Source organism: Arachis hypogaea, chromosome 14, assembly GCF_003086295.3.
Source record: "Arachis hypogaea cultivar Tifrunner chromosome 14, arahy.Tifrunner.gnm2.J5K5, whole genome shotgun sequence".
Lineage (NCBI taxonomy): Eukaryota > Viridiplantae > Streptophyta > Magnoliopsida > Fabales > Fabaceae > Arachis > Arachis hypogaea.
This window is the reverse complement of record NC_092049.1, coordinates 109700055-109714644: the sequence shown is the minus strand read 5'-3', so window position 1 is coordinate 109714644 and position 14590 is coordinate 109700055. Positions and strand designations below refer to the sequence as shown.

General features: G+C 38.0%; 2 non-coding genes across 2 annotated transcripts; one reads left to right on the top strand and one right to left on the bottom strand.

Moving 5' to 3' along the window:
• Positions 1-1415: 1415 nt before the first annotated feature.
• LOC112746020 (small nucleolar RNA R71) lies at positions 1416-1519 on the top strand. Its single transcript, XR_003173920.1, has one exon. It is a non-coding gene; the product is annotated as a small nucleolar RNA R71 (small nucleolar RNA).
• Positions 1520-12830: 11311 nt separating this feature from the next.
• LOC112746039 (small nucleolar RNA R71) lies at positions 12831-12938 on the bottom strand. The gene has a single exon (XR_003173939.1). It is a non-coding gene; the product is annotated as a small nucleolar RNA R71 (small nucleolar RNA).
• Positions 12939-14590: the final 1652 nt, after the last annotated feature.

Genomic DNA, 14590 nt, shown 5'->3' with positions numbered 1-14590 from the left:
TGGCTAGGAAAGGTCTTCCTAGGATGACGGATTCATCCTCTTCCTTTCCAGTATCCAGGACTATGAAATCAGCAGGGATGTAAAGGCCTTCAACCTTTACTAACACGTCCTCTACTTGTCCATAAGCCTGTTTTCTTGAATTGTCTGCCATCTCTAATGAGATTTTAGCAGCTTGCACCCCATAGATTCCCAGTTTCTCTATTACAGAGAGGGGCATGAGGTTTATTCCTGAACCAAGGTCACACAGAGTCTTAAAGATCATGGTGCCTATGGTACAAGGTATTATGAACTTTCCAGGATCCTGTCTCTTCTGAGGCAATGTCAGTTGATCCAGATCACTTAGTTCATTGGTGAACAAGGGAGGTTCATCTTCCCAAGTTTCAATACCAAATAATTTGGCATTTAGCTTCATGATTGCACCAAGGAACTTGGCAGCTTGCTCTTCAGTAACATCCTCATTCTCTTCAGAAGAGGAATACTCATCAGAGCTCATGAATGGCATAAGGAGGTTCAATGGAATCTCTATGGTCTCTAGACGAGTCTCAGATTCCTTAGGTTCCTCAGAGGGAAGCTCCTTATTGATCACTGGACGTCCCAGGAGGTCTTCCTCCTTGGGATTCACGTCCTTTTCCTCTCTTGTGGGTTCGGCCATGGTAATTAATTCAATGGCCTTGCACTCTCCTTTTGGATTCTCTTCTGTATTGCTTGGGAGAGTACTAGGAGGGATTTCAGTGATCCTTTTTCTGAGCTGGCCCACTTGTGCTTCCAAATTTCTAATGGAAGACCTTGTTTCATTCATGAAACTCACAGTGGCCTTAGATAGATCAGAGACTAAATTTGCTAAGCTAGATGGATTCTGCTCAGAATTCTCTGTCTGTTGCTGAGTGGATGATGGAAAAGGCTTGCTATTGCTAAACCTGTTTCTTCCACCATTATTAAAGCCTTGTTGAGGCTTTTGATCCTTCCATGAGAGATTTGGGTGATTTCTCTATGATGGATTGTAGGTGTTTCCATATGGTTCACCCATGTATTTTAACTCTGCTATTGCAGGATTCTCAGGATCATAAGCTTCTTCCTCAGAAGATGCCTCTTGAGTACTGTTGGATGCAACTTGCATTCCATTCAGACTCTGAGAAATCATATTGACTTGCTGAGTCAATATTTTATTCTGAGCCAATATGGCATTCAAAGTATCAATTTCAAGAACTCCCTTCTTTATAGGCGTCCCATTTCTCACAGGATTCCTCTTAGAAGTGTACATAAACTGGTTATTAGCAACCATGTCAATGAGTTCTTGAGCTTCTGTAGGCGTTTTGTTTAGGTGAATGGATCCACCTGCAGAATTATCCAATGACATCTTTGATAGCTCAGATAAACCATCATAGAATATATCCAGGATGGTCCATTCTGAAAACATGTCAGAAGGACACTTTTTGGTCAGCTGCTTGTATCTTTCCCAAGCTTCATAGAGGGATTCACCTTCTTTCTGTCTGAAGGTTTGAACATCAGCTCTAAGCTTGCTTAGCTTTTGAGGAGGAAAGAACTTGGCTAAGAAAGCCGTGACCAGCTTATCCTAAGAGTTCAGGCTGTCTTTGGGTTGAGAGTCCAACCATATTCTAGCTCTGTCTCTTACAGCAAAAGGGAAAAGCATGAGCCTGTAGACTTCAGGATCTACTCCATTAGTCTTAACAGTATCACAGATCTGCAAGAATTTAGTTAAAAACTGAAAAGGATCTTCAGATGGAAGTCCATGAAACTTGCAGTTCTGCTGCATCAGAGAAACTAGCTGAGGTTTCAGCTCAAAATTGTTTGCTCCAATGGTAGGAATGGAGATGCTTCTTCCATGTAAATTGGAATTAGGTGCAGTAAAGTCACCAAGCATTCTCCTTGCATTATTGTTGTTGGGTTCGGCTGCCATCTCCTTTACTTGTTCGAAATTTTCAATAAGGTTGTCTCTGGATTGTTGTAATTTAGCTTCTTTTAGTTTTCTCTTCAGAGTTCTTTCAGGTTCTGGATCAGCTTCAACAAGAATGCCTTTTTCTTTGTCCCTGCTCATAAGAAAGAGAAGAGAAAAAGAAAAGAAGAGGAATCCTCTATGTCACAGTAAAGAGGTTCCTTATTGTTAGTAGAAGAAGAAAAGGAATAGGGGTGAAGAAGAATGAAGAATCCAAACACAAAGGTGATGATAGGAGCAGAGATGTGAGATGAAGAGAAGTGTTAGTAGATGAATAAATAAATAGAAGGGGATGAGAGGAGGAGAGAATTTTCGAAAATAATTTTTGAAAAAGAGTTAGTGATTTTCGAAAATAGTTTTTGAAAAAGGTTAGTAGTTTTTCGAAAATTCAAATAAAAAATAAAATAATTAGTCTAATTAAAAAGAAATTTTGAAAAAGAGGGAAGATTTTTTCGAAAATTAGAGAGAGAGAGATAGTTAGGTAGTTTTGAAAAAGGTAAGAAACAAACAAAAAGTTAGTTAGTTAGTTGAAACAAATTTTGAAGAGATAAGAAGTTAGGAAGTTAGAAAAGATATTTTGCAATCATTTTTTGAAAAAGGTAAGATAAGAAGATATTTTTGAAAAGATATGATAGAAATTAGTTTTTGAAAAAGATTTGATTTTTAAAATCTCAATTAATGACTTGATTCACAAGAAATCACAAGATATGATTCTAGAATTTAAAGTTTGAATCTTTCTTAACAAGTAAGTAACAAACTTGAAATTTTTGAATCAAAACATTAATTGATGATGTTATTTTCGAAAATATGATGTAAAATTAAGAAAAAGATTTTTGAAAAAGATTTTTGAAATTTTCAAAAATAACTAAAAAAATTGAAAAAAAAGATTTGATTTTTGAAAAAGATTTTGAAAAAGATAAGATTTTTTTAAATTGAAAATTTGATTTGACTCATAAAAACAACTAGATTTTAAAATTTTTTGAAAAAGTCAAATCTAATTTTCGAAATTTTAAGAGAGAAAAAGGGAAAGATATTTTTTTGATTTTTGAATTTTTATGATGAGAGAGAAAAACAAGAAAAATGATGCAATGCATGAAAGTTATGGATCAAAACAATGAATGCATGCAAGAATGCTATGAATGTCAAGATGAACACCAAGAACACTATGAAGATCATGATGAACATCAAGAACACATTTTTGAAAAATTTTTAATGCAAAGAAAACATGCAAGACACCAAACTTAGAATTCTTTAATGCTTAGACATAAAGAATTCAGGAATGCATATGAAAAACAAGAAAAGACACAAAACATGCAAATGCAAAGATCAAACAAGAAGACTTACCAAGAACAACTTGAAGATCATGAAGAACACTATGAATGCATGAATTTTTTCGAAAAATGCAAGATGAACATGCAATTGACACCAAACTTATAACATGACTCAAGACTCAAACAAGAAACACACAAAAAATATTTTTGATTTTTATGATTTTCTAAATTTTTTTTTCTTTTAATTTTTTCGAAAATCATTTTGAAAAAGAAAAATAAGGATTCCAAAATTTTTAATATGAATTCCAGGAATCTTATGCTCTTTAGTCTAAAACTCCAATCAAAGGGTCAGGCATGGCTTAATAGCCAGCCAAGCTTTAGTATGTAACTCAGACATGACACGCCTAGCATGCCCTATCCAAAAGAATTAGACATGGCTTTACAGCCAGCCAGGCTTCAACATGCTTCATGAAACACTAGAATTCATTCTTAAAAATTCTGAAGAAAAATATATTTTTGAAAACATTTTTATATTAAAATTTTTTCGAAAACAAATGAGAAATTTTTGAAAGATTTTTGAAGAATTTTTTGAAAACTTTTTGAAAATAAGAAGGAAATTACCCAATCTAAGCAACAAGATGAACCGTCAGTTGTCCAAACTCGAACAATCCCCGGCAACGGCGCCAAAAACTTGGTATGCGAAATTGTTACTCAGGTTGTGAATTATTGTTCGAAATTGATTCCCTGGCGATGGCACCAAAAACGGATGCACAGAACCATGGTCTAAACATATCTTCACAACTTCGCATAACTAACCAGCAAGTGCACTGGGTCATCCAAGTAATAAACCTTACGTGAGTAAGGGTCGATCCCACGGAGATTGTTGGTATGAAGCAAGCTATGGTCACCTTGTAAATCTCAGTCAGGCGGATATAAAATAGTTATGGAGTTTTCGAAATTAATACTAAAATAAGGATAGAAATACTTATGTAAATCATTGGTGAGAATTTCAGATAAGCGTATGGAGATGCATTCATTCCTCTGAACCTCTGCTTTTCTACTGTCTTCATCCAATCCGTCTTACTCCTTTCTATGGCTGGCCTTATGTAAGGATGTCACCGGTGCCAATGGCTACTTTCAATCCTCTCGGGAAAATGGTCCAAATGCTCTGTCACAGCACGGCTAATCGTCTGGAGGCATCACCCTTGTCGTTGGTTGCATCCTATTCCTCTCTGTGAAAATGGTCCGATGCGCTGTCACTGCATGGCTAATCATCTTGGAGGTTCTCGATCATACTGGAATAGAATTTACTATCCTTTTGCGTCTGTCACTACGCCCAGCACTCGCGAGTTTGGAGTTCGTCACAGTCATTCAATCCCAGAGTCCTACTCGGAATACCACGGACAAGGTTTAGACTTTTCGGACTCTCATGAATGCCGCCATCAATCTAGCTTATACCACGAAGATTCTGATTAAGAGATCTAAGAGATACTCATTCAATCTAATGTAGAACGGAAGTGGTTTTCAGGCACGCGTTCATAAGGAATGATGATGATTGTCACGTTCATCACATTCAGGTTGAAGTGCGAATGAATATCTTAGAAGCGAAATAAGATGAATTAAATAGAAAACAGTAGTACTTTGCATTAATCTTTGAGGAACAGCAGAGCTCCACACCTTAATCTATGGAGTGCAGAAACTTTACCGTTGAAAATACATAAGTAATGAAGGTCCAGGCATGGCCGAATGGCCAGCCCCCAAACGTGATCAATAGATCAAAAGATAATCCAAAGATGTTCCAAGATGTCTAATACACTAGTAAAAAGTCCTATTTATAATAAACTAGCTACTAGGGTTTACAGAAGTAAGTAATTGATGCATAAATCCACTTCCGGGGCCCACTTGGTGTGTGCTTGGGCTGAGCTTGAAGTCTACACGTGGAGAGGTCATTCTTGGAGTTGAACGCCAGCTTTTGTGCCAGTTTGGGCGTTGAACTCCACTTTGCAACTTGTTTCTGGCGCTGGACGCCAGAATTGGGCAGAGAGCTGGCGTTGAACGCCAGTTTGTGTCGTCTAAACTTGAGCAAAGTATGGACTATTATATATTTTTGGAAAGCCCTGGATGTCTACTTTCCAACGCAATTGGAAGCACGCCAGTTTGAGTTCTGTAGCTCCAGAAAATCTATTTTAAGTGCAGGGAGGTCAGAATCCAACAGCATCAGCAGTCCTTCTTCAACCTCTGAATCTGATTTTTGCTCAAGTCCCTCAATTTCTGCCAGAAAATACTTGAAATCACAGAAAAATACACAAACTCATAGTAAAGTCCAGAAATGTGAATTTAACATAAAAACTAATGAAAACATCCCTAAAAGTAACTAGATTCTACTAAAAACATACTAAAAACAATGCCAAAAAGCGTATAAATTATCCGCTCATCAATAGCTAATTTTATGAACTAATGGGGATATGTGACATATAATCTTGTTAGCTTTGGGTAATTAGGGTTTTTATGACCATAAACTAGTTTTTGAACTTAACCCTCTAATCAAAATTAAGTGACCACGAGAGTGGTGGTTAATGAAGGTTAGAGGAGGCCAAATCACTAAGAGATTAGGGTTTAGACATTTATAGTTTGTTATGAAATGAATCGTGCATTGTTAAAATAGTTGGTAAGAACTTTTAATCCAGAAAGATAAACATCTCCAAAGCCTTAACTATTTTCTTGCACTGTTTTACACCAAACCCTTTATTTGCTTTCTTTACGCTTTTGATTAGTGTTTTATGCATTTTTAACCATTAACAACCCTTTTCTATTCGCCTAACTAAGCCAATTGGATAATTGTTGTTGCTCAGTCCAAAAATCCTTGTGGGATCGACCCTCACTCACCTGAGGTATTACTTGGATGACCTGGTGCATTTGCCGATTAAGTTGTCGGAATCTCGAATTTCCACACCAAGTTTTTGGCGCCGTTGCTGGGGATTGTTTGTCATTGACAACTACCAGTTGTCTAGTCGCTTAGATTAGGTGTTTTTCTCAGTTTTGTTTATTTAGTTTTATTTTTTATTTTAGTTTTATTTATTCTCCCTTAATTTTCAATTTTAAGTTTGGTGTCCCTCTAGGGATTTTATTTTTCTGATTTTCGAAAACTTTAATATTTTCCATTATTTAATTTTCAAAAACCCTGCTTTATTTTTTTGTAGTTTTTGAAATTTTTAGTTAATTTCTTGCTTTATTTTATTTTATTTCTTTTTACATAGAATACCTTACAGGGAATCCTCTACACTCTGACGTAGAGATTTCCATTTCTCTTTGTTTTCTGTTTGTGTATGTGCAGAAACAGGGAGAGTTCACTATGGATCCGAATGGTAATGCACAACTTAGAAGAACCCTGGGCTCTTACATAGCTCCCATTTCTGATTTCTATGGAAGGAGTATTAGTGTGCATCCTATTGGAGTAGATGATTTTGAGCTCAACCCACAGCTGATCATCCTAGTGCAACAAACTTGCCAGTTTCATGGACTTCTACAGGAAGATCCTAATATGTTTATTTTTAACTTTTTTTTCTACAGATCTGTGACACTGTAAAGACCAACGGAGTGGACGCTGAGGTTTATAAGCTAATGCTCTTCTCATTTGTTGTAAGGGATCGAGCAAGGGAATGACTTGATGTTCAACCCAAGGAGAGCTTGAACACCTGGAATAAAGTAGTTAATAAGTTCTTGAACAAGTTCTTCCTCCCACAGAGATTGACTAAGCTGAAAAAAGATGTTCAGACCTTTAGGAAGGAAGAGAGCGAGTCCCTCTATGATGCTTGGAAGAGGTACAAGTTGATGCTTAGGAAATGTGCTCCTGCTATGTTCTTAGATTGGATCAGGGTACATATTTTCTACGAAGGACTCTCTGATATGGCTAGGATGTCTCTATATAATTTTGCAGGTGGCTCCCTGCACATGAAGAAGACACCTGAGGAGGCCAATGAGCTCATTGATATGGTTGCCAAGAACCAGTACTTATATTAATCTGAGAGGACTCTAGTAAGGAAATGAGTTTTGGAAGTGGAGACTGTAGATGCACTTCTTACTTAGAACAATCTTATATTTCAACAGATGAGTCTTCTCACTCAACAATTGGGTGGCATGCAGAGCCCAGTTGCAAAAATTCAGAGCACCTCTCCAGATGTTCCTTATGATATGCATGGTAGCTCCCCTCAAGGTGAAACTTGCAACTATGACCACTATGCACCTGAGGAGGTCAATTACATGGGAAGTTCCTCCAGACGTACTGATAATGTTCTTTATTCTTAGAACGTTAACCAAGGAAGGAGGAATCAGCAATCGACTTATGCCAGCAGCTCTCAGGGGGACTTTCCTTTTCAGCCCCCACAATCTCAGAGTACCTTAACTTGGCATCCATTGTTATAGAACTTGCAAAGAGCCGAAAACCTTTATGCAGGAAACCCGAGCCTCCCTCAGGAACCTAGAGATGCAAATGAACCAGAAAGACCAGTGAACACCTGAACAAACCCCACTTAGCAATATGGCCCCCAAAGGCGGAGAGGAATGCCAGACAATTCAATTGAGGAGTTGCAAGACATTAGTCACTCAACATTAGAACAGTGAGGAATAGGGTGAGAAAGAGACACCAGAGAGCAAAATTGTAGAAACAGAGAATACCACCAAGGGCACTGAACGCTCGGTAGGGAGCACCAAGGGCGCTGAATGCCCAGAAAGGGGGGCATTAAACGCCAATGAAAATTCAAAGAACTTTCCCCCCAGGCACTCTGACAACCCCTTTCCAGTCACTCTTGACATCCATCCTGTACTACCCAAGGCCCCAGAGTACAAGGCCAAATTATCATACCCTCAGAAACTTTAGAAAGCAGAAAAAGACAAGCAATTCTCCAAGTTTTTGGAAGTCTTTCGGAAGCTTGAGATCAACATCCCCTTTGCAGAGACCCTTGAACAAATGCCTCTGTATGCTAAGTTCATGAAGGAGATGTTGAGCAACAAGAGGAACTGGAAAGAAGTAGAGATAGAGGTACTTACTAAAAAATGCAGTGCAATCATCCAGAGGAATCCCCCTGAAAAACAGCAGGATCCCGGGAGCTTTGTGATTCCTTGTACCATTGGAAACACCCTTATTCGGAAGACCTTGTGTGATCTTGGAGCAAGCATCAACGTCATGCCACTATCATTGATGAAGAAGCTCCAAATTGATGAAGTAAAGCCTACCCGTATTTGTCTCCAACTTGCTAACCGTTCTATCAAGTTTTCCTTTGGAGTGTTGGAGGATCTACTTGTGAAAGTAGGGTCTTTTATCTTCCCTGCTGATTTTGTGATATTGGATATGGAAGAGGACAAGAATGCATCCATCATTCTTGGAAGACCCTTCTTAGCCATAGGAAGAGCCCTTATAGATGTTCATAAGTGTGAAGTAACTATGAGGGCCAATGAAGAGGAGATTGGGCTAAATGTTTTAGAGGCTTTGCAATATCCTGATGATTCTGAAGGATGCATGAGAATTGATATCATTGAACCTCTGGTTGAAGAATTGTTTGAAGCTGAAAGGCTTGAAGATGATCTCAACACTTCTCCTGAAGACACTCTGCTTGAAGTTGATGAGGCAGCACTGATGAGCGGATAATATATATGCTTTTTGGCATTATTTTTAGTATGTTTTTAGTATATTTTAGTTAGTTTTTATTATGTTTTTAAATAAAAATCACATATTTGGACTTTACTATGAGTTTGTGTGTTTTTCTGTGATTTCAGGTATTTTCTGGCTGAAATTGAGGGACCTGAGCAAAAATCTGATTCAGAGGCTGAAAAGGACTGCAGATGTTGTTGGATTCTGACCTCCCTGTACTCGAAGTCGATTTTCTAGAGCTACAGAAGCCCAATTGGTGCGATCTCAATTGCGTTGGAAAGTAGACATCCTGGGCTTTCCAGAAATATATAATAATCTATACTTTGCTCGAGATTTGATGGCCCAAACTGGCGTTCAAAGTCAGCATAGAAATTCTGGCGTCAAAATGCCAGAACTGGCAGAAAAGCTGGAGTTAAACGCCCAAACTGGCACAAAAGCTGGCGTTTAACTCCAATAAAAGTCTCTACATGTGAAAGCTTCAATGCTCAGCCCAAGCACACACCAAGTGGGCCCGGAAGAAGATTTCTGCATTAATTACTTATTTCTGTAAACCCTAGGCTACTAGTTCTCTATAAATAGGACCTTTTGCTATTGTATTTTCATCTTGGTTCTTCTGGTTCCCTCTCTGGGGCCGAAGCCAATGATCACCATTATCACTTTTGTATTTTCAATGGTGGATTTTCTACACACCATAGATTAAGGTGTGGAGCTCTGCTGTTCCTCATGAATTAATGCAAAGTACTATTGTTTTTCTATTCTATTCAAGCTTATTTTTATTCCAAGATATTCACTTGCAATTCAACCTGATGAATGTGATGATCCGTGACACTCATCATCATTCTCACCTATGAACGCGTGCCTGACAACCACCTTCGTTCTACCTTCGATTGAGTGGGTATCTCTTAGCCTCCTGGTTCATGATGCATGGTTGCCTCGCCTGACAATCGAGCCTTCCATTCCATGAAATCAGAGTCTTTGTGGTATAGGCGAGAATTAATTGGTAGCATTCTTGAGATCTGGAAAGTCTAAACCTTGTCTGTGGTATTCTGAGTAGAATCTGGGACGGGATGACTGTGACTAGCTTCAAACTCGCGAGTGTTGGGCGTAGTGACAGACGCAAAAGGATCAATGGATCCTATTCCAACATGATCGAGAACCAACAGCTGATTAGCCGTGCGGTGACAGCGCATTTGGAACATTTTCACTGAGAAGACGGGAAGTAGCCATTGACAACGGTGATGCCCAACATAAAGCCTACCATGGAAAGGAGTATGAATGATTGGAAGAAGGCAATAGGAAAGCAGAGGTTCAGAAGGAACAAAGCATCTTCATACGCTTATATGAAATTCTCACCAATGAATTACATAAGTATCTCTATCTTTATTTTATGTTTTATTCATCTTTTAATTATCAATTCTCCATAACCATTTGAATCTACCTGACTGAGATTTACAAGATGACCATAGCTTGCTTCAAGCCGACAGTCTCCGTGGGATCGACCCTTACTCACGTAAGGTTTATTACTTGGATGACCCAGTGCACTTGCTGGTTAGTTGTGCGGAGTTGTGACAAAGAGTTGAGATTACAATTGTGCATACCAAGCTGTTGGCACCATTGATGATCACAATTTTGTGTACCAAATTTTTGGCGCCGTTGTCGGGGATTGTTCGAGTCTGAACAACTGACGGTTCATCTTGTTGCTTAAATTAGGCAATTTTATTTTATGTTTATGCTTTTTACTTTTTATTTTTTTCAAAAATACAAAAAAAAATATTTCTATTTTGTTCTTTAGAACTTTTAAGAATGAATTTTAGAGTTTCATGATTATTTGTTGAAGTCTGGCTGGCTGAGAAGCCATGTCTAATCTTTTGGACCGAGGTTTCAACTTATCATCACAAGGGCTTGTTGATTTCTGTCAAACTTGCTGTTGAACGTAATGATTTGCTAAAGCTTGGCTGGCCATTGGCCATGTCTAGTGTTTTGGACCGAAGCTTTCACTGAAAGCTTGGCTGGCTAGTAAGCCATGTCTAATTCCTGGACCGGAGTTTTAGACTAACATTGCATGATTCCTGGAATTCTCATTAAGAATTTTGAAGTCCTTTTTCTCTTTTTCCATATAATTTTCGAAAAATCACAAAAAAATTTATAAAATCATAAAACCAAAAATATTTTGTGTTTCTTGTTTGAGTCAAGTGTCAATTTTTAAGTTTGGTGTCAATTGCATGTCTTTATTCCTCTTGCATTTTTGAATATATGCATTATGTTCTTCATTGATCTTCAAGTTGTTCTTGATGATTTCAGTGCTCTGATCTTTAATTTCTCTTATTTTATGTCTTTTGTTGTTTCTTACATACATTTTCAATTTGTTATAGTCCTTAGTACACAAACTTATAAGTTTGGTGTCTTGCATGCATTGTTTATTTGATCTTAGTTGCATTTTTTATTGTTTCTCATCATTAAAAATTCAAAAAATTTTAAAATTGTGTCTTTTCAAGTCAATAACACAAAGAATTGAAGATTCAGAACATTCAGCAGAGGAATTACACAGAAAATGCTGGGCGTTCAAAACGCCCAGTGAAGAAGGAAAACTGGCGTTTAAACGCCAGCCAGGGTACCTGGATGGGCGTTAAACGCCCAAAAAGGTAGCATTTTGGGCGTTAAATGCCAGAATGGATGCCATTCTGGGCGTTTAACGCCAGGAGGACACTAGAGGGAAGATTTTGTTTTTAATTCAAATCTTTTTCAAATATTCATAATTTTTCAAAATGAATTTTTTTTCAAATCATATCTTTTCAATCATATCTTTTCAAAATCAATTTCTTTTCAATTTTTTTATTTATTACTATTTTCGAAAATCCTTGCCACAATTAGTGATTTAATTCAAAATTTTCAAGTTGTTACTTGCCTATTAAGAAAGGATCAAAAGTTTTAATTCTAGAATCATATCTTTTAATTTCTTTTTCGTCAAGTAATCAACTTTAATTTTAAAAACTTTCTTCTTTTTAATTTGATTCTCAATCATATCTTCTCAATCATATCTTTTCAATCACATCTTTTTCAAAATTAATTTTCAATCATATCTTTTTGATTTCTAATTTCAAAATCTTTTACAAAAATCACTTAATTTCTTTCCCAATCTTAGTTTTCGAAAATCATTTACCAAATTTTCAAAATTTCACTTAATTATTTCAAAATCTTTTTACTTTATTTTTGAAAATTCCTCCCCTCTCCTCACATCCTTCTATTTATGGACTAACACTCCTCCTCAATGTACAATTCGAACTATATCCCTCTTGATAAGTTCGAATTCTTTCTTCTCTACTTTATCCTTCTATTCTTCTTTACCTCTGACACCTCAAGGAATCTCTATACTGTGACATAGAGGATTCCATATTTTCTTCTCCTCTCTTTTCATATGAGCAGGAGCAAGGACAAAGGCATTCTTGTTGAAGCTGATCCTGAATCTGAAAGGACCTTGAAGAGAAAGCTAAGAGAAGCTAAAGTACAACTCTCTGAAGAGGACCAAACAAAACTTTTCAAACAAGAAGAAGCCATGGCAGCCGAAAACAACAACAATGCTAACAATGCAAGGAGGGTGCTTGGTGACTTTACTGCACCTACTCCCGACTTCTATGGGAGAAGCATCTCAATCCCTGCCATTGGAGCAAACAAATTTGAGCTTAAGCCTCAATTAGTTTCTCTAATGCAACAGAATTGCAAGTTTCATGGACTTCCATTAGAAGATCCTCATCAGTTCTTAGCTGAGTTCTTGCAAATCTGTGACACTGTCAAGACCAATGGGGTTGATCTCGAGGTCTACACGCTTATGCTTTTTCCCTTTGCTGTAAGAGACAGAGCTAGAACATGGTTGGATTCACAACCTAAAGAAAGCCTGAACTCTTGGGAAAAGCTAGTCAATGCCTTCTTGGCAAAATTCTTTCCACCTCAAAAATTGAGCAAGCTTAGAGTGGAAGTCCAAACCTTCAGACAGAAGGAAGGTGAATCCCTCTATGAAGCCTGGGAAAGATACAAGCAATTGATCAGAAGGTGTCCTTCTGACATGCTTTCAGAATGGAGCATCATAGGTATTTTCTATGATGGTCTATCTGAACTGTCCAAGATGTCATTGGACAGCTCTGCTGGAGGATCTCTTCATCTGAAGAAGATGCCTGCAGAAGCTTAGGAACTCATTGAAATGGTTGCAAATAACCAATTCATGTACACCTCTGAAAGGAATCCTGTGAATAATGGGACAAGTCAGAAGAAAGGAGTTCTTGAGATTGATACTCTGAATGCCGTATTGGCTCAGAACAAAATATTGACTCAGTAAGTCAATATGATTTCTCAGAGTCTGTCTGGAATGCAAACAGCAACAGGCAGTACCAAAGAAGCTTCATCTAAAGAAGAAGCTTATGATCCTGAGAACCTAGCAATGGAAGAGGTGAATTACATGGGAGAATCCTATGGAAACACCTATAATCCTTCATGGAGAAATCATCTAAACCTCTCATGGAAGAATCCACAGAGGCCTCAACAAGGCTTCAACAACAATGATGGTGGAAGAAATAGGTTTAGCAATGGCAAACTTTTTCCATCATCTTCTCAGCAACGAACAAAGAATTCTAAGCAGAACCACTCTGAATTAGCAACTGTAGTCTCTGATTTAATTAAAACCACTCAAAGTTTCATGACTGAAACAAAGTCCTCCATTAGAAATTTGGAGGCACAAGTAGGTCAGCTGAGTAAGAAAGTTACTGAACTCCCTCCTAGTACTCTCCCAAGCAATACAGAAGAGAATCCAAAAGGAAAGTACAAGGCCATCAACCTAACCCACACGGCCGAACCTGGAGAGGAGGAAGAGGCAATGATCTCCACTGAGAAGACCTCAATGGACGTCCACTAGCCTCCAAGGAGTTCCCTAATGAGGAACCATGGGAATCTGAGGCTCACACTAAGATCATAGAGATTCCATTGAATTTACTTTTGTCATTCATGAGCTCTGATGAGTATTCTTCCTCTGAAGAGGATGAAGATGTTACTGAAGAACAAGTTGCTAAGTACCTTGGAGCAATCATGAAGCTAAATGCCAAGCTATTTGGTAATGAGACTTGGGAGGATGAACCCCCCTTGCTCACCAAAGAATTGGATGACTTGACTAAGCAAAAATTACCTCTGAAGAGACAAGATCCTGGAAAGTTCTCAATACCTTGTACCATAGGCATCATGACCTTTGAGAAGGCTCTGTATGACCTAGGGTCAAGCATAAACCTCATGCCTCTCTCTATAATAGAGAAGGTAGGAATCCTTGAGGTACAAGCTGCAAGAATCTCACTAGAGATGGCAGACAATTCAAGAAAACAGGCTTATGGACTTGTAGAAGATGTCTTGGTAAAGGTTGAAGGCCAATACATCCCTGCTAATTTCATAATCCTAGACACTGGGAAGTGTATGGATGAATCTATCATCCTTGGCAGACCCTTCCTAGCCACAGCAAAAGCTGTGATTGATGTTGACAGAGGAGAACTGGTTCTTCAAGTGAATGAGGACTCCCTTGTGTTTAAAGCTCAAGGATCTCCCTCTGTAACCATGGAGAGGAAGCATGAAAAGCTTCTCTCACTGCAGAGTCAACCAAAGCCCCCACAGTCAAACTCTAAGTTTAGTGTTGGGATGCCACAACCAAACTCTAAGTTTGGTGTTGAACCCCCACATTCAAACTCT